This window comes from Arvicanthis niloticus, chromosome 18 (genome assembly GCF_011762505.2).
Source record: "Arvicanthis niloticus isolate mArvNil1 chromosome 18, mArvNil1.pat.X, whole genome shotgun sequence".
NCBI classification, from domain to species: domain Eukaryota; kingdom Metazoa; phylum Chordata; class Mammalia; order Rodentia; family Muridae; genus Arvicanthis; species Arvicanthis niloticus.
Window position 1 is genome coordinate 40,492,242 of NC_047675.1, and position 26,430 is coordinate 40,518,671.

The 26,430-nt window shown below is 43.8% G+C and overlaps 1 protein-coding gene across 13 annotated transcripts in view; it reads left to right on the forward strand.

Annotated features, from left to right (window-relative positions):
• The window catches only part of Wwox (WW domain containing oxidoreductase), a 902,911-nt gene that overhangs the window by 147,554 nt on the left and 728,927 nt on the right, over positions 1 to 26,430 (forward strand). The window contains exon 1 of one of the 13 annotated variants that reach the window (XM_076915932.1): positions 3,255 to 3,302. The exons of the other annotated variants lie outside the window; for them this stretch is intronic. The gene's annotated coding sequence lies outside the window, so the exon portion shown is untranslated. Of the gene's footprint in view, positions 1 to 3,254; positions 3,303 to 26,430 lie in introns of those variants that run through there. 13 annotated transcript variants of the gene reach the window in all.

The following is a 26,430-nucleotide window of genomic DNA, read 5'->3' on the forward strand; positions in this document are numbered from 1 at the left end:
ATACTGCCGTGTGCCTTGTGGCCACGGTGAAGAAGGGGCCAAAGCAGGAGTTCCCACCTTCTAAAGTTTCATCTCCAAAGTCCTCTTACTCCTCCCAGTTTCCTCAGCCCTGCTGAGCACATCCTCAACTGGTTATGAATTCTAAATAATTAAATAAACCAGCGCCTGCCCCACTGTCCAGGTTAGTGCCACATTAACTCTCGAAGTGTAAGCCATTGAAGAAGCAGTGATCTCTCTGTGGCCTGTCGGAGCTACCGCTTTAAGATGGGCAGTGGATCTTAGCACTTTGGAAATACAGCCTGCCACCGTTTCCCACCCTCACCTGGCAACCAGCGAGGGGCGGGGGCGAGGATATTTACCATCTGAAAGTTAAGGGATGCTTTTACGAAGTGGGCCATCTCTCCTCGGTCCCCATTTTTTCTCGCGTCTCTGAACCCTCATTAATTTTTCACAGGCTTGTGATGGATAGTTTTTATTTATTCACGTCTGAGGTTCTGTTGTGTGTGAAAAAGGACTCATTTTCTAACATTACATATTCATGGCTTGGGATAGATGGCATAAGGAACTTATTATTAATGTGTCACTGTGGGAAACTTACTCTAGTTCATTTTCAAACCTTGTTAAATTTGGTGTGGTCAGCAGGCAGGGTGAAGTTCTGGATACAGTCTCCTAACAGAGGACAGAGAGACAGCGTCTCTGGGTTCAGTAAAACAAGTTTCAACCTTGATAGGCTCTTGTGGGGCTGTAATTTTAAAGAAGTTTTTTTGTTTTGTTTTGTTTTGTTTTTAAGATGGCGGGGATTATGTTGAGACAAGAGCTCCAATCTCATCCTTTCTTAGTTTTGTGTTTTTTTTTTGTTTTCCAAGAGACTACTTAAGAGACCTCCTGAAGGTCTCTTCTTTCCCGCCAGTCTCTTCTGACACTCTTCTGGGTCAAGTTTTGACTGTATCTGTTCATGCATTCATCCCTCTGACCCATACTCCGAAAATCCAGGAGCTCCTATGGACATCAGAGAACTCCTTTGCCTGGGACAAACACAGGGACTATTTATGCACCATCTTGTAAATCCAGGCTGCGGGGAGAGTAGCCAGCAGGGAATCTGTCGCAATCTGCTTCTGTGTGAGCTCAGGCAGAAGGAAGCATATGCTGCAAGCAGCTCTCTGCAAAGACAGGCGCTGCTCCCTGGCAGGGACAGCGTGTGGGTTTGGCTGGAATTCGTGGGGCCTTGCTATGTTTCCTCAGTTTGGCCATGCCATAGCAAGTGGTCAGTGAAGATGAACCAAATCCCCTCTGTGAAACAAAAGCAAATTAAATGCATGGGGGTGGGGTGGGGTGGGGTCGGGGAAGGTGCCTTTCAAAATCTGGAAGAATCCTCTGTGTCAGGCATCAGACTCTGAGCATCCAGATCATTGCCAGGGCTGTGCCATCGCCTTCGTCACCTATCACAGGAATTTTTTTTCAAGGATAGACTTTGTTGGAAATAACTTTGCTCTCTCTGGAGATGACAAAAGGACAGTTGTTCATAGTCACCAAAGCTCATGAGGTTGAGGCTGGGGTCTTAGAAGTGCAAGCGAGGGGCAAAGGAATGAGAACCCTTGGAAAGCATCCTCCAGTGGTGCTCTCTCTATAATGCAAACCATTTGTTCCTTGCCAGGATCCCATTGGCCGTTCCCTGGTATTATATTGCCATTTATATTGGAAAGGCAGGCGGCGCGAAACCGTAGTCTATTAAGAGTTTGTGAGTGTGTGCGTGTGTACACAGTGAAATAATATCTAGTGCAATGTGAAGTGACAGTCAAAATTACAGCTTCTCTCTTGCCGCAAGGGTACTTCTCTGCCAAGTATAGTAATATTGTAGTGCTGTTCAAGGTTGTCAGCAATTCTGGCTCGCTCTGCAGAGAGTCATAACAGCTCGCGCAAAGAAGGAGCTTCCTGTCAGGGGAAATACTATAATTTTGATATATATTTGTTGGTGCCAAACTGCAATTAAATAGGAGGTGTTGGAAAGGGGGTTTTATTTAACCAGCTTGAATTTGTTAATTAATTAGCGAAAACTTATATTTCCGAATGCTTCAAGAAACAGCTTCATGATGTCCTTACAGGCAGGCAGCTTTCTGCACCGCCGTTTCTTTTTGTTGGTCTCTTAAAGAAAACAAAATGCTCCCCTCCAGGAAAACAGGGTACAGTGGTGCATGGGGTTTTTCACAGGGTAAATGGCCCAGAAAAAAATAAATTGATGCAGAATAAAATTTTTGCACAGTATAAATTGCACAGGAAAATTTTGTGTCAAGGGGAAAAGGATTTCCAGCCACTAAAGGGAAGGGGAAAAATAAAACAGCTTGAATAATCTCGTGTCTTGTTTAGTCTTTGTGGAGCAGTGCCTGGTCTGTTCATATTTGGGGTTTACTTCAGTGACAGCCGCTGAGACACTTGGAGAGATCCTCCCTAAAGGATTGAACTTGAGCCCAGTTAGTTGTAGTTATGAGAAAGACGTTTTCAGGAAAGATATGTGTGTGCAAATACCAGTGTGTGTGTGTGTGTGTGTGTGTGTGTGTGTGTGTTATCAGATTACGGTGTATGTGATTGTAAACCACTAGTCAATCTCTGTAGGATCTTCCTTCCTTGGTATGTTACCTGGAGTAGTAACACATTTCTTGGAGGCGATAGCTTTTTTTCTGTTAAAAAAAAAAAAAAAAAAAAAAAAAGAGCGAGCATGTCCTCAGAGTGCACTGTGCACTGTTATTCAGATGAAAAATACATTCTTTTTTGAGTAAGTAGAAAAACCATGGGAGACCGAAATAGCAACGATTTATTAAAAGCTCAGAGACAGTTATGTGTGAAAAAGACGAGAAAGACCATGTGGTTTCAAAAAAGCACTATTTAGAAGCCTTAAAAAAAGCAGTGCGGATGGTGATCAGGGAGATTCTTGGTCCTCCTATTGAACATTTTGCAAATTAAGTGAGTTTCACTCTTCAATAAAATATGAATCTAATAACATTTTATACGATCGTAAAATGTGTCTGCTTTTGTCTCTATCTTTCACGAAAAGAAGAAATATCCCCAAAGTATATTACCAAAAATAATTAATAAGCAACCTCTCCCAGTTATTTTCTGAGGTTAATTATTACCCCGAGAAATCAATTTCAATTTCTTCCCTCTGCAAGAGTCACTGAGGCGCATGTGCACCTCGGCATGTCCAAAAAGACAGAGTCCACTCCTAGGCAAAAGTGACTGTGCTGCCGGCTGTGATTTATCCTGACAGGCTTGCTGTTTCCCACCCCTGCCAGGAGGACGTATGAAAGGTACAACAGAGCCATTCTGATCCAGCTTAGTGGCCCTGTTATCGGAAGGCGCATAGCTGCCTTCGTATTGTTAAACTAAAAGCCAGATGCCCTCGAATGTGGATGATATGAAGTAACTTGGCTCTTCTGTCTAACCTTCCCTTGCAGCCCCAGCTGATGTGTCTGGGAAAGCGGGGTGAACCCGCTCTGGTCAGGGTTCTGTTCTTGTCTCGGGACCCAAGTGATGAAGGAGGTAGGGGGAGAGGAACCTAAACCTGGAAGAGTGTGTCTTGATGGGAAACAGGAAGTCATTGCCTGTCTTCCCCATCCTCTGCAGAAGTCATCAGAGGCACACTGGCCTCTCACCAGGCTGCAGAATTTCCTGAACCATGACCGGAATGTTCTCGTCTATTCTGGCTCAATCACAGCAGACTCTTCCCTGAGGCGGAGGACAGGGTGGAAGCGCTATGAATTTCTTTTAGGTTGAGAATATAAAGCTTTGTGTTTAGACTCTCCCCCCCCACCCCACTTTTAATTTACTTTATCTTTCATTGCTAGACCTAAAATGATAGCATCAGTTGCCATGGTAGGATGGAGATGTATATTTATGTATATATCTATATCTATAATCTATCTATCTATCTATCTATTTATCTCTCTCTCTCTCTCAAATTTGAAATGGAGAGCTGCAAATGGCACTCAGTGGTAGAGTGCCTACAGCATACATACAAGGCCATGCATCACAGCGTCCCAAGTGTGTCAGTTTCTTTTCTGTTGCTGTGATAAAAAAAATTCTTCTGACTAAAGCAATTCAAAGGAGTAAGGCTTTGTAGAGGCTCACGGTTAAGGGGCACAGCCTATCATCACAGGGAAGGTCAAGGCAGCTAGAGAGTGAAGAAGCTAGTCACATTGTGTCCACAGTCAGGAAACAGAGGGATTAATGGATGCCAGCACTTGTTATTCCTATAATCCAGAATCCCCTGCTCAGTGATTGATCCCACCCATGGTTTAGATGAGTCTTCCCGCATCAGTTAACCTAATCAAGATATAATCCCCCACAGACATGCTCAGAGGCTATAAAGTGAGCCCCCTTTCCCCAAATTAAGCACTGGCAGTGTAGCGCAGTGGGAGCGTGGTTGCCTAGAATGCATATGGACAATGCTCATTCCGAAGCACTGGAGAAAACCCAGCCCGTAGCTGGAGTGATAGCCAGTATGTGCCTCACCCATTTTAAGATCAACTTACAAGCGCATTCAGAAAAGAACACAATAGCTTTACAGGAGCAAGTGAGAGAAGCCATCCATCAGTTCATCTGGGCACTGCCTTCTTACCTACGGGGGTCCACTGGGGTATGGAGGTGGGAAGGAGAGTGGCTTTTGTTCTTGTACATGGGAGGTCTAAAATCAAACAATGTAAGTCAGCAGGGTTGCTATCGATGCCCAACATCCAGAGTGGGGAGCAAGAATAAGACAGATCACGGAGACAGTTGGCTCTGAGCCATCCATGTGGATGCTGTGCCCTTAACACTGCACAAACATCCTTATCAGTAGGTAAATGATGCAGTGTGGACATGCACGGGAAAACTTTATTTACAGATGCTGGAATCTGAGTTTCATGCAACTTCCTATGTGTCACAGAATATCTTCTTTCTCTTTCAACTGTTAAAACAATTGATTTTACTCACGGTCTTTACAAGAAAGGTAGGTTGCAGTGTTCTAGGGTTGGCACCCATCACCAGTGTTGTGTCAGCCCCTCTCTCTATCTGGAGATTGAACCCAGAGCTTCACAGATGCTAAGCAAGTATTCTTACCTCTGAGCTACATCTCCAGCCCTTAGCTATTCATTCTGATTCAGGATCTCACTAAGTTCCTCAGGGTGGTCTTGAACTCCTGCCTCAGCCTCCCAAGTTGTTAGGACTGTAGGTACGTGCCCCAAAGAATGCTTTTTTAGTGGAAATCAGGATGGCTACTGACATCAGACCTTTCCCAGCTTAGCAACTGCTAATGTTTGCTTATGACATAGCTTCCTGAAAGTCATATGATGCATGGTCCCCCTGTGCTACTGAGAGATGACTGGATCATGAAATGCTAACCTCATCAATGTTTTGTATTCTACTGATGGATTCCTTGCTGCATTAGATCATCAGGAGGTGAGGCCTACTTGGTGAGAGTAGGCTGTGCTGGCATATTGCTTGAAGGTTCTGTCTGATAGCTGGCCCCTTCTGGTGTTTTTTTTCCCCCTCTCTGGTCCTTCCACCATGAAATGAGTCACTTTGCCCTATAGCATGCTCCTTGCTGAACCACACACAGATTCAGAGTCAACAGAGCCTCCCGGGAAGCTGTGGACAAAGACCTCTGAAACCGTGAGCCAAAATAAATCCTTCCTTACTTGCATAGATTGCATTGTTTTGGGTTTTTTTTGTTTTGTTTTTTGTTGTTGTTATAGTAATGAACAGTGACTAAGAGAGACGCCCTTGTAACAACAAGCTCTTATCCCAAGGGTTCCTGGTACAAAAGGCTCAAGGAGAACCACGATTGGCCTTTTTATTGGACAGAGACCTCCCTTGAATCACCAGCTATGACCCAGGTAATAGCATTCCCTATGTAGGCTGGTGTCAATACCCTCTTTGTACATGGAGCTAGGAGTCTCTGCTTCCTACTGGAACAGTGACATCTTTGTTGGCATCACCGAGCACATCAGGAAAGATCTGGAGCAGACAAACCTATGGCTTCCCTCATCCACAGTGTTCTTCCTTCAGCTCACCCTGCTCTGAGTCTTCTGCGGTATCTCAGGATAGAAGGAAATCCTGGTGTGATCGTCAGGATCTTGATGAATCGATCTCACCGTTGACCTTCAAGGAAAGGGCCACTTTCTAAGTCACATTACAAGGAGAGTTTTCCTGCTAGCATGCTTCTGATACCTGCTCTCAGTTCTGCTCGTAGAAACAGAGCTCCAGGCTGCTCCCCTGTGTTCTGGGTGGAGTTGCATTCCTAAGGGGAAGACAGAGAGGAAGAATGTGGCTTCCACTGAAGGTTAGCTACAGTCTGACCCCAACAAGAGCTCCTGGAGGGACAGTGATGCTGCCCAGTTTGCTCTGCCTGAGACAAGGCTTAGCTGATGGCAGTCCCTGATTGGTGAATATCTGCCAGGGAGGGGGGATGGGCAGTATGGCAGAAGTCCCTAGGGGATAGGGGGATAGGGGGAGGTGGCAGGTAGAAGCATATATTCATAATTCATTAATAGCTGGTGGCTACTGGGCTGGGTAGCTCTTCTCAGAGAAAGGGTCCTGGGGGGAGAAGGCGGTACTCCAGTGTGCTCACCTTTACCCAGAAGCTTCTCTCAAACAAACCCTCCATGCAGAGAGGAACAAAGCACTCATGGAAACACTCCATAGTCAGGTTTTGCACCCAAGCATTCCAAAGGACCTCCCTCCAACCCCAGCACGGGCTTGCAAGCTGGATATCAGGTGCTTCCTCCTGTCTCTGGCCTCCTCAGGTTCACTTTCTGCAGTCTGACCTTTTTCCTCCTGTGGTGATCCTCAAGTTAACTTTTGTTTATTGAAACACAAGGCTATCCGGGATGCTGGGCTAACATCTTCCTGTTGTAATTGAGTAAATATATTATACCCAGCTGGGTAGGTGGTTTCCTTGCTGGCCTGGCTGCTATGGTTTCAAAACGGATACTGTTTTCTTTAAAACACCTATGACGGTTAAAGCATTTATTCCTGGTTTCCCGTGGCGATCCTCCTCTAGAAAAATGCAGTTACCTGGACATTTTGGAAGCACTTTTTTACAATACTGAAAGAGTGAAAAAAGAAAAGCCCCCTTACCCTCCCCAAACAATGGTTACACAGAGACAACAGTGGGTTGTGCGGAATGCAGCCACGTCAAGGAAGTGCAATAAACGGAGATAGATTGTTCTCCAAGCCTCACTTTATTGGATATTGTAATTGACATATAGTTGTCATTTACAATCATCTGTCCATTCTTGGGAGTTGGGAGCAGTAAAGTTAATTGTGGTGGCTCATTTGCATTAATCTCACCTCTGAAGGGTACAGTAACCCATTAATATCACGTCATGATGAATTATCGCAAATAACATTGAACATATTGATTAATGATCTCTGAGATTTGTATCTCGTTAAAACATTTTGTTAGCTCTTTAAACTTTTAAGCCAATAACCCTTGTGTGTAGGAGGAGCCTGGGGATCATCAGCGGGGTGCTGTGTGTGTGGAGGTGTGTCTTCCGGGGTCACCGGTTCATGGAGTCAGCTGACCTGATTCCCTTTGATTATTTTATTTATTCCTTGCTTTTAGAAGCCAAGGACACCTTTCAGGGTAACTTTCTTGCACGTTTCCATGGTTGGTGATTTCTTTAGAACAGTGTCTCCTCTGATTATAAAGTGACTCTCGTTGTTAAAAGATTATAGTAAGATTTTCCACCTTATTATTTGGTGTGCTTGTTTGCATGTCTGCGTTCTTGTGTGTGCATGCATGCATGTGTGTGTGTGTGTGTGTGTGTGTGAGTCTGTTGTCTACATGTTCAATTGAATGTACTCCTGTCGGGCCATGCATGTAGAGGCTACAGGTTGATATCAACTGTCTTAATCTTTGTCCACCCTATTTTTTTATATTTTTAATGTATGTATATATGTATGTATGTGTCTGTCTGTCTGTCTATCTATCTATCTATCTATCTATCTATCTATCTATCTATCTATCTATCGTCTGGGACCTTCATGACCGGGAACTCATCTCTTTGGCTAGACTAGCTGGGCATCAGGGTCCAGGGATGCTCCTGCCTCTATCCTTTTCTCCGTGCAGGGATTGTAGATGTGTGCCACCTCCCACGGCTTTCGTGCTGGGGACAGGCCCAGGTCCTCATGCTTGTGCACAGTCAGGCTCACCAGGGTGCCATTCCTCTAGCTCCCTGAGCATTTGGAAAGCCATCCCTTGTGTGCCTTAGACATTGGCTTTTACTTCTCTCAGCCACGGGGATACGCCTGCTACCTTAAAGCTCACCACCATTCTTTTTCCAAACACCAGTGTTAACACAAGCACACATCCTGTATGGGATGGGTTGCTGGAATGAAATACCATGATTTTAAATGCTGCCTGCTAAGCCGTGTTCTCTTAACGTGTTAACTTCTCTGCCTGTGCACCCAGAGAGTTTCAAGATCTCAACCAAGCAACCACCAACCCAACACAAAGACTAGCAAAAAAATTCACATTGGCCACATGCATACCATGTATCCGTTAATAAAATTATAATGAAATCTTATCAAGAATCAGCTGCAGTTGCTGGAGAGAGAGATCAGAAGGTAAAATGTTTGCCGTACAAGCGTTAAGACATGAGTTCGATCCTTAGGACTCTCATAAAAAGTTCTGGGGGAGAGATGGCATGTGCTTGTAATTCCAGAGCAAGAGAGATGGAAAAGGAAGAATCCCTTGGGCTCTCCGCTCAGGCAATCTAGCCTTGCTAGTGAACTTCAGGCCAGTAAGAAATCCTATATTAACAGGGGCAGATGGGATTCCTGAGGATGGTGCCGGAGATTGTCCCTTACCTCCCCACACGTGAGTACCCAAGTGTCCCTGCATGTACTCAGACAAACACTCATATTTGGAGTTACACAAAAGACAAGCCCTCCACATGATTTCCTGGGTTGTGTGGGATGTGAGAGTCAATGTAGATACACAGCCTGTAACTCGAATTACTAAGCTTTGCTCTGATGTCTTTTTCTTCATTGGTTGCAAATGTGATCCAGTCCTCAATCTTACAAATATGTAGAATTCTGTTAAAATTAGTATTCGGTTTATTTTCTCAAGGTAGTATTTATTGGAATGTTTAAACCCAGCCTCCTGTGCTAACTTTTTAAAGAATGTGGAATTGATCCTCCAGGGCAAAGAATGCTGGGAAGACAAGGTCACAAATGTCCACCCTGGTTGGGTGTTGTGCAGAAAGGGAGCAGGTTTGGAAAGAGACAAAGGACCACTGCTCCTGCTTGCCTGTAGACCTCCAGCCTGGGGCCCATCAGTCTGCCAGGAGGGAAGGACTGTGACCTCAGTGACATATTGATGGCCACTCTTTGAAGTGGATCTGACTGTCCAGTGTACAGTCTAAATAGCACGGGGAAAGGGTTACATCCAAGCTGTGTTCACAACTTGCATCGGTAGGTGAGGACAGTCCTAACACACCCCAGGACACCTCTTTTTATGGAGCAGCCCTAAAACTGTAATCGGCCCAGATGTGCAGCAGTCTCCAGGCCTAAATAGCCGAGGACGGAGTGCACTGCTTACTTTAAGAGCTCGTTCTGTTGCCTTCTTTGTCAGGGCTGTCCTGTTCCTCACCCACCGAGTCTTTAATATCTGTGTTTCCAAATCAAAGAACAAGCTTTTCTGTCTCCCAGGATAGTATCTTGTAAAGCCAACCTCTTTATTACTTCACCAGTTTAAGCCTTTATTACTTGCGATCCAAAGCCTGCTAGTGAATTATGCATGTCAGAGCCGCCGTACCTTCTCAGCCCACTCTTCCTCCACCTTTTGGGGGGGGGGGTCCAAAATAAAAACCACCTCATGGTGAGCTTGATCCGTCCACAGTATTAATCCTTATTCGTTTAAGAAAAAAAAAAAAATCTGCTAACGGAAATATTTCCATTCCTCTCATTAATCAATTGAGATTTTCATTCCCTTGTTTTGTAAAAGCTGTTACAATAAATACTTTTTTTTTTTTTCACAAGGCGAAAATCCAAGAGATGGATGCAGCCAGCGTAATTAATTGCACCCGGTTACAGGAGATCAGCAAGTTTGTGAGATTCACATGCTGCTCTGCCATATGGTTGCCCAGTAGGCGAAAAATTTGATTAATGTTTTGAAGTGGATTTTTTTCAGCAAATATTACAGCCCCAGATGAGGTGTTTCCCCCCCTCCTTCTTACTTTCTAGTATTGTTAGACTTAGCGGAAGGAACCGATCCTCTGATTTAGAAGCTTAATAACGTTGTGATTCACCGAAACCTTAACAGGCAATCAAACTGACAGTCCTTCTGTCTCTGGTGAATACAGAAAAATAGTCCATTATGTCTTTGTTTGGTAATTAAGTAAAATGTGAGCGTTGCCTTCTAGAACTTGATTCTTCCCCCAAATGAAATAATACACACATTTCCGGCATGATTTACAAGCAGCGTATTTGCATGGACTTTAAAAACTGAAAGCAAACAACAGAAGATAATAAAAAAATAAAAATAGATCAAGGATCAACTCTGCCAATGAGACCCTCCTGTTATTATCAGGTAGCTATGAAAGGAAAGCCGAATTTACCTGCTGTTTGCTGCTGCTGCCCAACAGTGTGTTACTTTCATAAGCACTTCTGTTCTTATTTATTTAGTTATTTTTATTATGTTTGAAACTAGGACAGCCACGTATATCACTGGTCCATGTCACTACCAGGTTCCTGAACTCTGTCACTTCCACATGGGGGCCATGCTCTGACTTTTCTCCTGAGAGAGAACAAGGATCGATCCTTTGGTAATGTAATGGGACAGGATGTGGCCATCCTGACTCTGGCATCCATTCAAAAGAAGAAGAGGAGGAGGAGGAATCGGAGGAAGTGGAGGAGGAGGAGGATGAAGAGGAGGAGGGTGAGGAGGAAGAGGAAGAGGATGGTGAGGAAGAGGAGGAGGAGGATGAAGAGGAGGAGAGTGAGGAGGAAGAGGTAGAAGAGGTAGAAGAGGAGAAAGAAAAGAAAGAAAGAAAGGAAGGAAGAAAAAAGAAAAAGAAAGGAAGGAAGGAAGGAAGGAAGAAAGAAAGAAAGAAAGAAAGAAAGAAAGAAAGAAAGAAAGAAAGAAAACCAAAGCACACAGTTTTTAAAACCCTGTGGGACCGGCTGGGGGATCTTTTAAGTAAAATCCAACATGTCTCCACATGTGTGAGTGAGACTTGATGCCACAAAATTCTCTGCTGGAGTTGTTAACATTTGTCCTCTTCAAGGATTTTCCTTTGCTTCTTGAAGCAATGTCTTACTATGCATCCCCTGCTGACTTGAACTCACAGCAATCCTCCTGCTTCAGCCTCCAGAGTGCTGTGATCCTAGGTGGCCTTAACTGGTTAAGCTCTGACTGCTTAGCTACCATCCAGCCTAAAGTCCCTGCCTCACCTCTGACCACTGACCAGGGGGGTCAGCCTATTTTTTTTGTGTCTTTGAAGTCAAGCAGAAGTTTCCATCTTCTGCATCCACAAAGCATTGCAACTTCTTCCTTCCATAGACAGCTCTGTCACCGTTTTGGACACAATAGCAGTCTGTTGTTCCCCTGCAGGTATCCCTCGAAACTTCACCCAGGTGGCCATTTTCCTTCCTATCAGTAGCAATTTAAGTACTCTGAAGATGCTCTCCCTTCCCATGGCCTGTCAAGGCACCTGAGCAGTCACAGGGGCAAAGGACGGGGCTACTCAGAAGCCCCACGGCACCCAGCTTTTGACTTGCTGAATCAGACTTTCAAACAAGAAATACACACACACACACATTTATAGGACTGGGTGATGGATCTGTTCTCTAATTTTTTTTAGAGAAAGCAGCTAAGGGAAGTGGAGTCACATTTACCTACAAAAGTATGAAAAGAAGTGTTTAAGTGCTGGTTGGTTTTAATATGCCTGCAGGAAGGCATGAAGGCAGCCTGCTTCCCTATGTTTGAACCCTTAACTCTCCCTTGTTAATATATCTCTCACAATAAAGCAGTTTTGAAAATATTTACAATCATCGTTTCCCTTACATTGGTACAGCCATTCTTAGTGACTATTTTCACTCTGCAATTTGACATACATAACATAAGTACATATTACATAGAGATATTACTTTTTTCCCCATCCTGTATAGTTGGTGTGGTCACCTCTAGTTAATCCCTGGGGTTTGTTTGTTTGTTTGTTTTTTAAATGAAAAGAGTAAACAGTTTTTAATTTTTATTTAATATGGCAGGTGAAACATGGACAATATATGATCTGTTGGCAGGAGACCGTGTGTTGAATTATTTATGAGTTTACTTTTTTTTTTGCCCTTCAACAGCAGGTACATATAGGAAATTCATTACCAGGCCTGGGACGGATACGGCATATGCTTTGACGAGGGTCGTACTTTATAAGTATCGGAAATGATGTCCTGGGTTGATGTAGGAGGTTCTGGTTTTGTTGTGATCATGGTTGTGGCTTTTGTTTTAATGCAGTTTTGTGTGGAATGAGCAAGCCCGGCTACGGTGCAGTTTTCTCTGCAAAGAGGAATCCGTTCTGTACCCATCTTTTGTTAGAATTGTGTTGTACCTGCTGCATGGTGATTTTTTTCCCCTTTATGATCTATAGGGGCCCAAGAAAAATGTAACACCTCCATTTGTGTCAAGTTCAAGTTTCCTATGAGTAACCCCTTAAGAACCAGCTAATCCTGAGAATGTCATTCCTTTATGAGCTGACCATTGGAATCATGAGGTATTAGATCCCATCGGTATGTCCTTACCAGAACTGACTCATTTACATTTTAGTATCTGCCTGGTAGGTGAGAGCTGCTACATTCTCCATATTGGGGATAAAACCCAGACAAAGTTAGGGAAATAATTACCTCAAGAATTGGAAGAGCAAAGAGAAAACTGTCGGTGAGTGAGGGAAGGATGTTCTCCGCACTTGAGATTATACAATGTTGCCATGCAGAAGTAATGCCCAGCAGGAAGGCTCAGCTTTTTCTCAGGAATTTTAAAGGAAGACAGGGCGTGCCTGCAAGCTGCCTGGGAGAGTCGGGGCATAGGCAGAGTGGAGGGAAAAGCCGGACAGCCCACAGCAGAACCTTCGCCACAATGTTCCTTTCCTAGCCTTGGAATGAGCTTATTGTTAAAAATGAATGCGTGAGAGTTAATGTTTTTCCCTTTTTCTTGGGTGTTTGGTGTGTGTGTGTGTGTGTGTGTGTGTGTGTGTGTGTGTGTGAGAGAGAGAGAGAGAGAGAGAGAGAGAGAGAGAGAGAGAGAGAGAGAGAGGGGGGGGGAGGAGAAAGAGATTTTATTTTTTCCCAAGATGCTAACTTGGCAAAAAAATAAAACCTCAGCAAAGAAAGTAGGTTTTGGAGGACCTAAGAAGGCACCCCCTAAAGCGGCTTACTAAAGGGGAGCCTGTAAGATGTGTTCCCAGCAGGGCGCCACACATTCATTTCAATGAATTACTACTGAGGAAAAGGGAGAAACAGAGGAGTGAGTGGACGCTGGGCCAGAGGGAAGGAACAGAGTAGTGCCTTACATGCTGAAGCTGAGAAACCTTCCCCTGGGAATGCTTTCCCAAAGAAACAAGTTACTTCATGAGCAAAGGTCTGGGGAAAGAGGCCCAGACATTGACATGCAGATCGTAGTTGTGAAATGAAGCCCATGTTGCTGTTCTCTTGCTAACACTACTGGAGAGCACATCCTCATGAAAACGCTCTGTTTTGACAGCTAGAGTCACATGATACTTTTGCCAAAGCCCCAAGTAAAATACTACAGGTTGTATGGTTGTACACAGAGAGATGATTTCTACTTGGCAGGTGTTTGTTTTTTTTTCTTTTCTTTTCTTTTCTTTTTAAATTCTACCAGCCAGAGTGTGAGTCACCCCATTGCAGATTTGAGAAAACTCGGTGACATTTCCAATCGTCACTTTATTTTTCTTTCCCCGAAGAATGAGGTCAGCTGTGTTTCACTTATAATCCCCAGGACATCAGCTCACAGATTCAGTGCAAGGTTATAAACATCGCTTTATTAAATTTGTAACAGGGAATTGCCTCGCTGGCCCATTTATACATTTTCATTTCTCTGTATTCTTTCCCCTTGTGTGTGTGTTGTACTAACTGAAGGATCTCGCCAGCACACTCCTCTTGGGTGTCCAAACCTGAAGTTTTCTCAAAGGTCCCAGATTTAACCAAACAAAGTCCGATCGGCCTTTCGGACCCCTGCACACTCACGAAGCAGACATGTCGATATCTGCCCACGTGTTTATTTGTAATTAAAGCCCAGCCGCTCTAGAATGGCTTTCTCATTAATCTGGAAGTGCAGCTTCGTTTCCTGGTGAGTGATGGATGTCAGCCTGCTTTGTGCTGCCTCTGAGAGACAATTGTTCCTGCCGCAGTGTAACCCAGGAAGCTTTACTGTAGGGCTCTCTTCTCAGTCCCCGCTCTAACTTCTGTTGTTCCGTAAATCTGTCAGAAGGGTCTGAGGGGCCATATTTATGAAGAGCGTGCAGAGTGGCCAGTCTAAAAAGCTCCTTAGCGCAGTACTTTGAATTTTAAATTACGCACATAATTCAAAGGTAATGTAACTTGCCGTGTCGGACTTTAGTCCATTCCGTTAAATGGAGAAAAATGACTGACAGGAGGAAAGACTTATTGATTCTTGGTGAGAAAATGACTTCTGTAATATAGGAAGTATGGTAAAAGGAATAGGTTAATTATTTAGGGAGCACTTTTCAAAATATGCTTTTACAGCAGCGCAAATTGTATATATAGAAATCACATGATGAGGGTTTGTTTTCCCTTTTAATTCTTTAGATGGGGGAAGTTATGAGAATTGTTATGCTATTCAGTCACTAACGCAAAGTTTAATTTTTTTCCAAACTCTTAAAGACATTTAGAGAGATATTTAGAGAGACAAGGGACATTACTAGTCTGTCAGCTTCAAACTAGGGATAAGGCTAGGTGAGAGGTACCAGGTATCCATGCCCTCTCTCTTCCTCTCTCTCTCTCTGTCTCTTTCCCTCCCTTTCTGTCTGCCTGTCTGTCTCTGTCTCTGTGTATGTCTGTCTCTCTGTCTCTGTCTGTTTCTCTCTGTCTCTCTTGCTCTCTCCCTTCTCTTTGTCTCAGTCTCACTCTCTTTCCCTTCCTCTGTGTGTATGTGTGTCTGTCTGTCTGTCTCCCTCTCTGTCTCTCTGTGCATTTGTCTCTCTGTCTCTGTTTCTGTTTCTGTTTCTGTCTCCATTTCTTTCTGTCTCTGTCTCTGTCTCTGTCTCTGTCTCTCTCTCTCTCTCTCTCTCTCTCTCTCTCTCTCTCATCCAGTTGATATTTGTTAACATTTGCTAAGAACTCAAACTTAACTCATCAGGTAACTATTCAGGGAGCTAAGGTAACATATTTTAATCTGACATCTTCAGAAATACCAGATGAAATATTTGCTTCAGCTTTCTTCCTGATCCCCGTTTTCACTCCGTGTGTATCCTTCACTTGAGGACCAGAGCCCAGAGTTATTTTCACAGTACTTCACAGTGTTAGCCTCCTTCAGATAAACAGCACGTTTGCACTTAATTGACTGGCCATGCTCATAATTATATTAGAACCTTCATGTGCTTGAACAATTGCCCACCGAAGGCCATTTACATGGATTAAGTTGTGTTTCCCTCACCATGACAGAGATGGCTGGTGGCTGTCATTGAGCAATGGAGTCAGGATAAGGGGCCTGGGACTAATACAGGGATTTCCTTTCCTTCCCACCTGAGATGACTACCAGGAGAGTTTTAGAAGCTGACCATGAAAACTGCCTTCCGGTTGGATTCCCAGGACTCAAACTATGTGCTAATACTTCTTCAAAATTTCAGAAAGTATTGGTTTAGCTTTTCATCCAAGTTATAGAACTGTATTGTTGTTGTTTTAACAACAACAAAGCAAAACTAGGGTAGAAGTGGAGTTTCCAGGGATAGTCACAAAAAAAAAAAGAAAAGAAAAGAAAGAACAAATGAACAGGGGAAAGAGCTGAGGCATCTGCATGACAATAACTAAGGGAAGTTCCTCCACCTTTTATCCCATAAGCAATGCCACCTGGGTTGTTAGAAGAAGCCCTGGGTGCTGAGTTTAGGCTCATAGCCCCAACGTTGGGTGCTTACTGGTTAGCCAGGAGACAGTACATTTTCCCCTGTATGACAACCTATACAGCTGAAGACGACCTTGAACTCTCCATACTCCTAACTCATCTCCCACGCTGGTTAATGCAGTTCTGAAGATCAAACCCAAGATCATGTGTGCTAGTCAGGCACTTCACTAACTTTATACCCGGAACCCTGCTTTTGTTTTTGTTTGCTTGTTTGTTTTTGTAATTTTCATTTTCAATATGTGAAAAAAATTTAAAGCAGAAAACTATTTCATGTCACATGACAACATTTCAAGTTTGCCTGTCGGAGAGGGAAGTTTGTTTGGAACACAGCACCGTTTGTTCATTTCCTTGTTGCTTAGCCAGCTGCTTTCAGATTGCAAATAGCAGAGGCCAGGAGTTACCGCAGAGGCATTATATCTTTCCAGGCTCAAAGATACTGTATAATCTTTTATATACAGAATTCACCACCCACAGATATAACTAATGCCCCTCAGTTTCTTTCCATCAGCACGCTGATGATTCCCTGAGGGTGGGGATTGTCCCTGCCTCAGTGCTTGTCCTGCAGAGGGGGATGTGGTCTGGCTGGATGAAGAATAGATGAATGAATGAATGAATGAATGAATGGTGACACAAAAGCTGTAGGAATTGAGACATCTGTCATCTTATCTTCGGCCTAACAACTGAAGACTGTTGTCATGAAATTTGGAAATCTGTTTTGCAAACATGTTTGAATTGATTTTTATGGTCTTTTAATGAACTCAATAAAAATGGTAACAACGCAGCAATTTTAAGAAAAATAACAGATCCAAGTATTTTTTTTATGGCTATGCATGCAATCCCCATTCCACCCACATGCAGTATTTATGTGGTCCAAATAATTATCTTTTGGACCTGGAATGCTTTAAATTAGGATTTATGTGAAAAAATTATGTTTATTTTTTTTTTAAAAAAAAAGAGAAATGAAAAGGAAAATAAAAGGCTCTTTTCAAATGTATTTATATGATGGAGCCAATATGGCTCTTTTCAGAAAGACAGGACATTCCATGCAGTATAAGTGCTGGCCTTGCCTGGAGGGGTTTGGAACCCTCTAGCATCTCCAGATTTGGGGGGGGGGGGGAGGGAGGGGAGGGGCTGGAGAGTTAAAGGAGCATGACATTCAAATACTTTGCAAAGTATTCAAGGATTTTAGAGAACCCCAATTCTGAGTCTCCTTGGCAGTGAGTGATCTAGGCCCTTTAAAAGTATGCAGTCTGTCAGGAGAAAGTTTCAGAACCTGGTGGACATGCCCCAGTCACAGGACCTGCCTGATAGCCTTCTCAGCCTCCCAGATCTGACTAATGACACATGCCCTCACCATCTAGACCCTAATCTGCTGGTGTGGCTCTGGAGATGTCACCGCCGAGCCACCACTCAACCCTACTAGGCAATAGGGATCTCTTGCCTACCTCTCTGTGTTGTTGTGTAGGAGGGAGACATTTGACTCTTTCCCAGTAAGCTGTACAATGCAGATAGAATCAAAGAGGGTTTCTTATCTTTGTTCCTTGTCCTGGCACCCTTTGTAACTGAGTATCTCACCCATACAGAAGTCTAGAGCAATGGTCCCCTCTCCTGTGCCCTCTCCTCTGGTAACCTGGCACTACTTGTCTAGGTTCCCTGTGACCTCTTCTTCCCTTCATCCCTTCTTTCTCCCGCCTGGTTGTTTTAAGCTGCATGGATGTGATGTGTCCTTTAAGAAAGCAGGGGAGTATGTGTGCGGTTGGTTGTTCCCCCATTGTCCTGCCTGGTGGAGAATGGCCAGCCTTTGTTACAGGCTGTCCTTGATTTTTACAGCATCTCATCCCAGTTGTGCTCCTGCAGGGCTTTCTGGCTTAACTTGTTCTCTGCTGCTAATTACACCCATACTGCCGACCTGGTAAAGGATAAAGAAGAGAAAGATTAGTTTGGCTCATAGTTCTACTTCAGGATTGAGGAGCAGCATGTGACAGGGGCCTTCCTCCCAGGTTTCAAGGTATCATATGGCTAAGGTAGTCAGGGGTGGGGAAGTACCCTTCTCATTATCAATCCATTAATATCCAGTGATGGGGACCCTACCCTGATGACTTATCTACTCATTACCCCCACCCCAATCCCCAGTTCTATGTATCAATGGAATGAAAATTTCCCCTTCTTGTTATCTCATAGTAGGGATTCCACCCCAGCATGAACTGTAGAGGAGACAGACCATAATCAAATCCTAGCTCTTTCCCAGCACATGATTCACAGCCTTCCCTGGGATCTGGCACTCTGCTTCCCGAATAGGTTTGTCCCTCCGTTTTCCTTAGCCTTCTCTCTGCTGCTGATTTCCTGGAGAGCCAACTCCGTTTCTTCTTGTACTCAACTAGAGCTTTAAGTACACTACGGCATTGAGAACTGACCTCCTGACTGCCTGTCCAGTTAAATCTTTGCTGGCCCTCCCTGACTCCGCAGCTCTAGCCAAGCCCGGAGTTGAGGTGGAGACATAGAAGCACGAATGGGTATTTCTTGCTGGAGAGAAACTTGCCAGTTGGTGAACCTCAAGCTTCATGACTTGCCCCTCCTGGATCTTACCTACTTTCTTTGGATGCTGGTGCTGTGTGTGTATATTATGTATAGGTATATGTGTATATTTTTATATGTTTGGGGAGGCACATATGTGTGTACACATGTGGAGGCTACAGATCAACCCCAGGTGTCTTCCTAAATTTTTGGCTACCTTGTTGTCTGAGACAGGGTTCTTCCTTGGAACCCAGGACTCAACCAGTGTAGCTATAGAGGCTAGTAAGTGACTCCCAAGGACCCAACAATGGTGAGTAACCATGCCAGTCTCGTTGTATGGATTACAGGACTCAAACGGTGGTCCTGGTGCTTGCACACACAGCAAACACTTTACACGGAGCCATCCCTGGAGTCCTAACTTAACTCCTTTCTAATCTCACTAGTTCTCACTTGTTCTGTAGGGCTTAGATTGATTGTGTCTATGGCTTCTTCCCACCGAGAATGTAAGAAAAGTAAGTTTCTGTGTCAACTTAGTCTTCATAATGGAGAGTTCCATTTTATAGAACCCAGTGAATTATAAAGATTTCTTTGTTCATATGGCTCTCGCTAGATGGCAGACCTCATAAGATGAAATACAGCAATCTAGTGCATCTGATGATATTCACTAGTTGAGTAATAACATTCTGCTATTAGAGGATAGTATGATATAGCGTTATTGTTATTGTTCTAAGATGGGGACCAGAGTAAGAAAGTCAGGAAGGAGAGAGGGCAATGAAGGGGAGAAGAGAGAACCAAGTCAGTGGTTCCTGTTACATGAATGAGTTACTAAGTGAGCAAACACAAAGCAAAGAATGCATGAATGCATGAATGAGCTGCCAGCAAGATCTGGACAAAGTAGACATGTAGATGTCCCCTGAAGACTCACACAGGAAGGCTCAGTGATTGCAGGGCACCTTGCTCAGAAGTCTGGACTCCTCTTGTTTCATAACTGCTTTTGTGTTTGTTGTCTTATGACCTGGAAGACTTTGAGGAGTGTCTTGTGATCTTAGCTTCTGTCTTCATTGATGCTAGTGTTAGCTAAGCTTGTATAGTCAGTCAAAAAGCTTTGCCATTCATATAAATTAGGGAAGAAAGCATGGCATGGCTTAATCTGAGCAGATAGGCACAAAGCCTTAGCTTCTGTATTTTTTGCATTGTGAGAGAGTGGGGGGTCAGTGACTTTAGAAGCAGGTCAAAAAACTTATGGAGGCTCCTTGTTGTCTCAGAGGATAGTGCATCATTATACTCAACTCCGATGTCTGTGAGTGGCACATGTTCTCAAGAGAGAGAGCACATAACAGCATCCCATGAGACCCTTTTAGAAGACACATCACAGGACACCATCCCAGAGCCTTTTATTTCAAGACTTCAAGAATGGGACCCAATGCTCCACGTTCTTAGCTTCCCACATGGTGTTGATGATGTTTGTCTGAGAAACACAGTGCACAAAATGCTTTAAAAGGCTTTGCTAGCTGAAGCTTGAGCATGCTGAGTTGTGGGTTGAATTCCCTTCTGCCCACGATGCCCACTGCTCATCACGATGCCAGGGCCTTATTTTTAGGGTATGAAAACCATCAAGCTTACTTTAGTGAAGTCCTTTTGCTAACACTGCCTTTGTGCTGGCTCTCTAGACTGAGAAAACCAAAAGTAAATTTCTCTTATTGGGATAATTTGTTGTAAATGTGAGTTCTGTACCCCATTTGGAAAACACGTAGAGCCCCCACTTTGAACTTATATTCCCAGCCTGTACCATTTGATATTTCCTCCACAAATTGGATATACCTGCCCCAGATGTTGGTTTTGTGGCAATAATGCTTTTTTATATTAAAAACAATTCTGAAATGAAAATGTGACTTAGTCTTATTGTAATCGCCCCTTTGCCTTTCTGCATGGATCATTTGTTTGTGAACTGGTTATTTCAGGAAGGGCTCAAAGGTAATTTCATGGTTTATAGCATTTATATTGGCGCCTTTAATGAGCAAAACATATTGTTTTCTAATACATGAACTATAGAGTTCATATATGTATGTGTTAAAACATATATATACATATATATACATAATTTTCATTTCCTAATATTGCATGTATATCAAGTTCAAAACATTGAGAACAATCATGTAAAGACATTGTACTTCCATACACTGGGGAAATATGAAAGTTGTATAATACAAAAATAAAATAAAATAAAAATCAACATTTGCAGGCTTATGAGATGGTTTTATTTTTAATGAATCCAAATGATAGCGGGAGCTGCTGTTGTGTTTGCGCCTCGTGCAGCACTTCATACCCACGAACCCAGTAACATATGGCTTTGTTATTATTGAGTTTAGGGATTTATGTACCTAAAGGAGTTTTGAGAGCTCTGGGTCTCACTCGGCTCGCCACTCACAGCAGCTCAATCGGATGAGCCGGAATGGCTAGTTTCTCATTCTCAGATTATTAAGCTCTGACCAATACATTTTTCTCGGGTCCTGTTTATGAAACTCCACAACTTTCTTGTGTATCAGTTAATGACCCTCGTCCTTAATTGTGTTGGCAGAAGGCCGAATTAGCAAAAAATTTTTTGCCTCCACAAAGATAAGTTCTGGATTGGGGGGTAGGGGGGAGAAGCACCAGCTTCCCTTTCCAGCTCTGCAATGAGGTGGCCTCCGGCCCCTGGGGTCACTTGATGTCCTGGAGATTCGTTGACACCCACATACTCTCTATCACAAGACAGGCCCCCTCCAGGTCCTGGTTGTGTTTGCTTTAGAGCTCCTGCATGGAGCATGCAGCTGTGTAAACCCAGGAATGATTTCTCCTCAGCTTTGATCTTCTCATGGATCAACAGTTTCCCTGGGTCCCTGAGCCCTGCTTCGTGGCCCCCATCTTTCTTGGGTTTTTCCATTTTCTGCTAATTATGACTTTGCATAGAGAGCCTGCCAGCGGCAGCCCCCATGACTCTGGGTAGATAATTTGGAAAAAATGTTGTAAGTCTGTCAGTTTAGAACCATATTAAGGAGTAATTTCCATTCAATGCCCCCCAAAATATGTCTTTTAGTTTCCTCTTTAGAGACAGTATGGCAATTTCAAGTAGACTGCAGGACTTGGATCAACATATACACATTATATATTGAATACATGGGATATTTTTTTTCTGTTTTTGTCTTTTAATCAGTGCAATGTATGCCTTTTCATAACCCCTAAGAGGCTCAATTCTACCAAATATAGCTCTCGTTCCACCGTGGACATCGTCTGTTGGACTGACTCAGGGTAGCTTATTTGTCTATGAATAGACAGAGTGTCTGTAGAGAACTGTGCAGCAAGGCTACAAAAATCATAATGCTTATTCTTATAGCCTAGACGAAAGCTAAACCTGATGCTTACAAAGGCCCAGAGATCATACAAAGAAACCCTAGGGAGTTCCAGGAAAGATGGCATCTTCCTGGGCTGGCAGTGAGTGGCTTGTGGAACTGACCTGTAATGTCTCCAGGATCTCCAGTTAGATCTGAGAAGTGTCTCTCCAGAAGGGGTGATGTGGAACACTGCATTCCCCAGTACAGATGGGACCACAGAAGTACAGACTCAGGCACATCTGGGTTTGCTTTCTGGCTCAGCCTCTTGCTGTTTGCATGATTTTGGACAGTTTGCTCCAACTTTAGGAGCCCTGGCTTGCTCACCTAGAAATGTGGACTTAATACTGATTCCTGCCTCAGAGTCTGTAAGGACCAAGTGAGAAAACACATGTGAATTGCTTAGCACTGTCCTTGGGACAAGTAAGTGGTCAGCAATGTTAGCTTCTGTCATTGCCACCTTGTGACTTTGGGTGATTCCCTCCACCCCTTTATTTTGCTTTTGGTACATGTGTGTGGGTGCACCCACACCCGCATGCCCGCAAGCACATGTTTATGTTGTATGTGCACATGTATGTGCATGTAGAAGGTGCATCCGTGCATGCGCATGGGCAGGGTTCTTGAGCCATCACTCTCCACCTTAGTTTTTGAGATAACATCTCTCTTATAGAACCCAGATCCCACCATTTCAGCACCCAACTCCTCCTGTCTCTGCACCCATCCTCCTGACCTGGAATTGCAAGGCTTTACCCCCTGACTCACCTCCCCATCCTTCTCTTTCATCCCTTTTACACCATAAAAGATAACTGCATTTCCGCTCGTGTTCTGGTTCAACAAGAACCTAAGAGCACTTGACAGGAGACTCTCAGACTATCCAGATCTGGGGATACCTTACCTGGGTTGGAAGAGCCCAGCCTCGAGAGTGACTCTCAGGGAGGCGCTTGGTGAGGGAACATCGAGCATGAGGCTGAGTCTGTGAATATTACTTAGTGTCCACCCCAAAGAATGTGCCATGAAGTACGTTTGTCTGTAGGTGAGACACTTCAGTGCTTTGCATCCTGGGGATAAGCTCTTCCTCAGGCCATGACTGCATCTGACCCTCAGAACCTGTGGCACACAGACAGACTTGCTGTACTGATGGTGTTTAGGGAACCCTGTTTATTTAGATTTGTCAACAAAATAGCCAAGAAGAGTGAAGCCGTTCAACCTTAAAATACAAACTGATACCCCAGATCAGTTTGTGATATGCCCTAGTTTAATTTGCATCTCCTATTTGCTCTCACACTGGCCGTCAGGTTGGAGATGTAAGGCCTTGGACAAAGATTTGGGTCAAGTTGTTTCTGCTGCTGTGCCTTGAGATAGGGAAGGAAGGGTAGGAACCAACTTACCAGTGTGTTAATGCCTCGAGCTGGGCTAAGCCCATCAGCCCCCTGTAAGGAAAATGTTTAGAGATGTAAATTTCTGTGGGACCTCTAGAGGAATGGGACTGAGAAAAGTAGCAGAAGACTTACTATTCCCTCACAATAATTATCTATCTATCTATCTATCTATCTATCTATCTATCTATCTATCTATCTATCTTGCACATGAATGCTTTGCTCACACATGTAGATATGCGTGCCCTGCATGTCCATTGCCTATGGAGGTCAGAAAAAGGTGTTGGATCTCCTGGAACTAGGGTTACAGATAGTTGTCAGCTGTAATTTGTGTGCTGGAAATTGAACTCAAGTCTTCTGGAAGAGCAACAGTTGCTCTTAAACATTGGGCCATCTCTCCAGCCCTTCTCACAGCGGTCCTAAAGCACCATCCACTTTCTTTTCCTTTTTTAAATGCAGATTTATCATCTTCTTCAAAGTATCTACATTTAGATATAATTTACCAGATCGTAGCCCCCACCCTCCCTCTCTTTAGTCCCTACCCTTTGCTTCTGACATCTCTAAGTAGTTCGTCACACAGTGGCATTACTAATGGCCAGGCTTTTTTTCAGGAAATGATTCATTACTTTATAATTTCAATTCAGTAACCAGTTTCAGCTATGTAATAAATTTAAATCCTTTACCATCAAGATAACAGTTTTTCCTCCTGTCACCGAAATGCAACGATTGAAAACCATCTCTAGAGTTTGTCCCTGTGGAGATGATGCTATAGATTTGTCTTGTGCTCCAGCACACACCTCGTCCATTACCACTGCCAACCTCGCACCCAGGCACAGAGCACGGGCACAGAGCTTCAGGGTAGAAGCTGTTCACCGATGTACCCTTGGATGTGCCCCTAGTTTTGCAGTCACAAACAGTGTCACCATGGCTAGCCTTCTGATTTTAGGTCAGGCCTGTGTCATCAGTGGCTGAGGGGTCATTGGGAATAGCATCAACAGATCTGTTGTCTAGAAGTTGGATCAAAGGATTCGATGAATATCCCCAAGTCCCTTTGTTCTGAGGTAGAACCAGCAGGCATATCCACCAACACTGGGAAAGCCCCATTCTCTTAACTTTCATTGTCCTTGCTCGCTCTGCGCCCCCTCTCTGGTTTTTATCCCCCTCCTTCCCCTTTTCTTCTCTGTCAGTTTAAGCATACAGATAACTTAGCAGCTTTGGGCAGTGAGGCCCATATGCTCACCCCACCCAGTTGGGAATCTGAATTCCCATCTCTTGCCTTTGTGACTTCTCAACTCTTCTTGACCTTCAGGCTGACCTCTGTTAGGACAGGCATGGTAGTCTGTTTCTAGCCATCTGCTCCTTCTCTGGTCCTTTGCTTCTCTCATCTGTGGAGGCAAGGTTATCTATCCTCTGGCAAGTAGGACCCTTTAGCTATGATAGTGAGTGCGCCTGGTTGACCAGGAAGACATTGTTAATAGAAAAACAGAAGTGAACTGGCATCCTCTAGCTTTCATTCTCAACAGCAAGGAGGAACAGAACCACCAGCCTCCAGGTGATTTTGAGTGCTGGGAGCATTTGGAAGGGAAAGAAACATGCAAGAAAAAGATATGGGCAGTGTGGGGAAAGATAGCCATCTTCTCACAACATAGGGATATTTCAAAATTCCCCCACTAAGTTCTAAAAGTAAAAATAAATAAATAAATAATAAATAAATAAATAAATAAATAAATAAATTCCAATTCCCCAAACCAACTCAAAGTCAGCAGCCCATCCAGGTTCCAACCACTTACGTCTGCACAGTATTCTTGGGTCTCAAAACAAGAACTATTCTACATTTTTACTCTCTCTCTCTCTCTCTCTCTCTCTCTCTCTCTCTCTCTCTCTCTTTCTCTCTCTCTTCCTTTTAAAAATTTGTTTTTTAAGGCTAGAAAGCCCTATCTCATTTTCAGTAATGGTCCAAGGACAGGATAATGGCACCCGCCCACCACTTGGGTGTCCATGGAGCACTGTGGGTACCACACGGCCCACATTAAACGGTCCGTGCTTGAGGGTTGATGGTTCAAGTTAATTTGAAATGAGAAATTGCCAGTGACCTAAAACCCACCATTATTAACCTTGTGGCACAACACTGCCATAACCAGTAGCCAATTCTTCTTCTTCTTTTTTTTTCCTTTTTCTTTTTTTCCTTTGGTTGGAAGAAAGGCTCATTGAGAGAAGTTGGCTCAAGCCTTTTTGTTTAAGTTAAGTGGTCAGACCACCAAGAAGAACTGCTTTCCATTGATTGGGAACAGGTCCAGTACAGATGTCCCTCACGTGGGCCTTCCTCGGTGGCTTACACACCCACAATTGGTTCGAGCTGTGTTTATATATAGACTGTAAAAGCGTCTGTGCGTTAGCATTTAACTCTTCAAAAGTGATTCTCTTCCACTAATTCATATTTGTGCTGCTTGAGTACATTTATAGTTAATAAAAAGCTTAGCTTTTCTTCTTTCTTCCAAAAATAGGGTTAAGTGACAAAAAGAAAGCTTGAGATATGAAGGCTCTGGGGACGAGTATTGTGGGTAATAACACCCATGCTCCCCCTGGGCATTTAACACTAGAAGATTCTGGCAGGGTGAATCTAGTTCACTCCAGAAGTGGTTTCATACATTGTTGTGTCGACTAGTCAGGAGGTTGGAGTTCTCATGAAGATTTGCTTTCCCACGTGCCAGTAACTATTTCGGAATCCTGTCTGTGGCATCTACAGAGGTCCCCTGAGTTACACAAGAGTTCGGTTTGGCACCCTTCCCAAAGACGGCTCCCGGTATGGCTGCAGCTATTTGCTGTGTTAATTATGCTATTCCAGTGTGTTGGGCTTCCTTCAGTCTGTGGCCAGAAGGGGACATTCTTAGATCAAAGTGTTGAGAAATTGTCTTTCCACAGTTCCCAGTAATCCCTGTTTCTTCCCACATGTCACTGTAAGCCCCACTCCTACCCACAATTCCCACCGTGCTCCTGCCCACAATTCCCACCACAGTCCTACCCACAATTCCCACCACAGTCC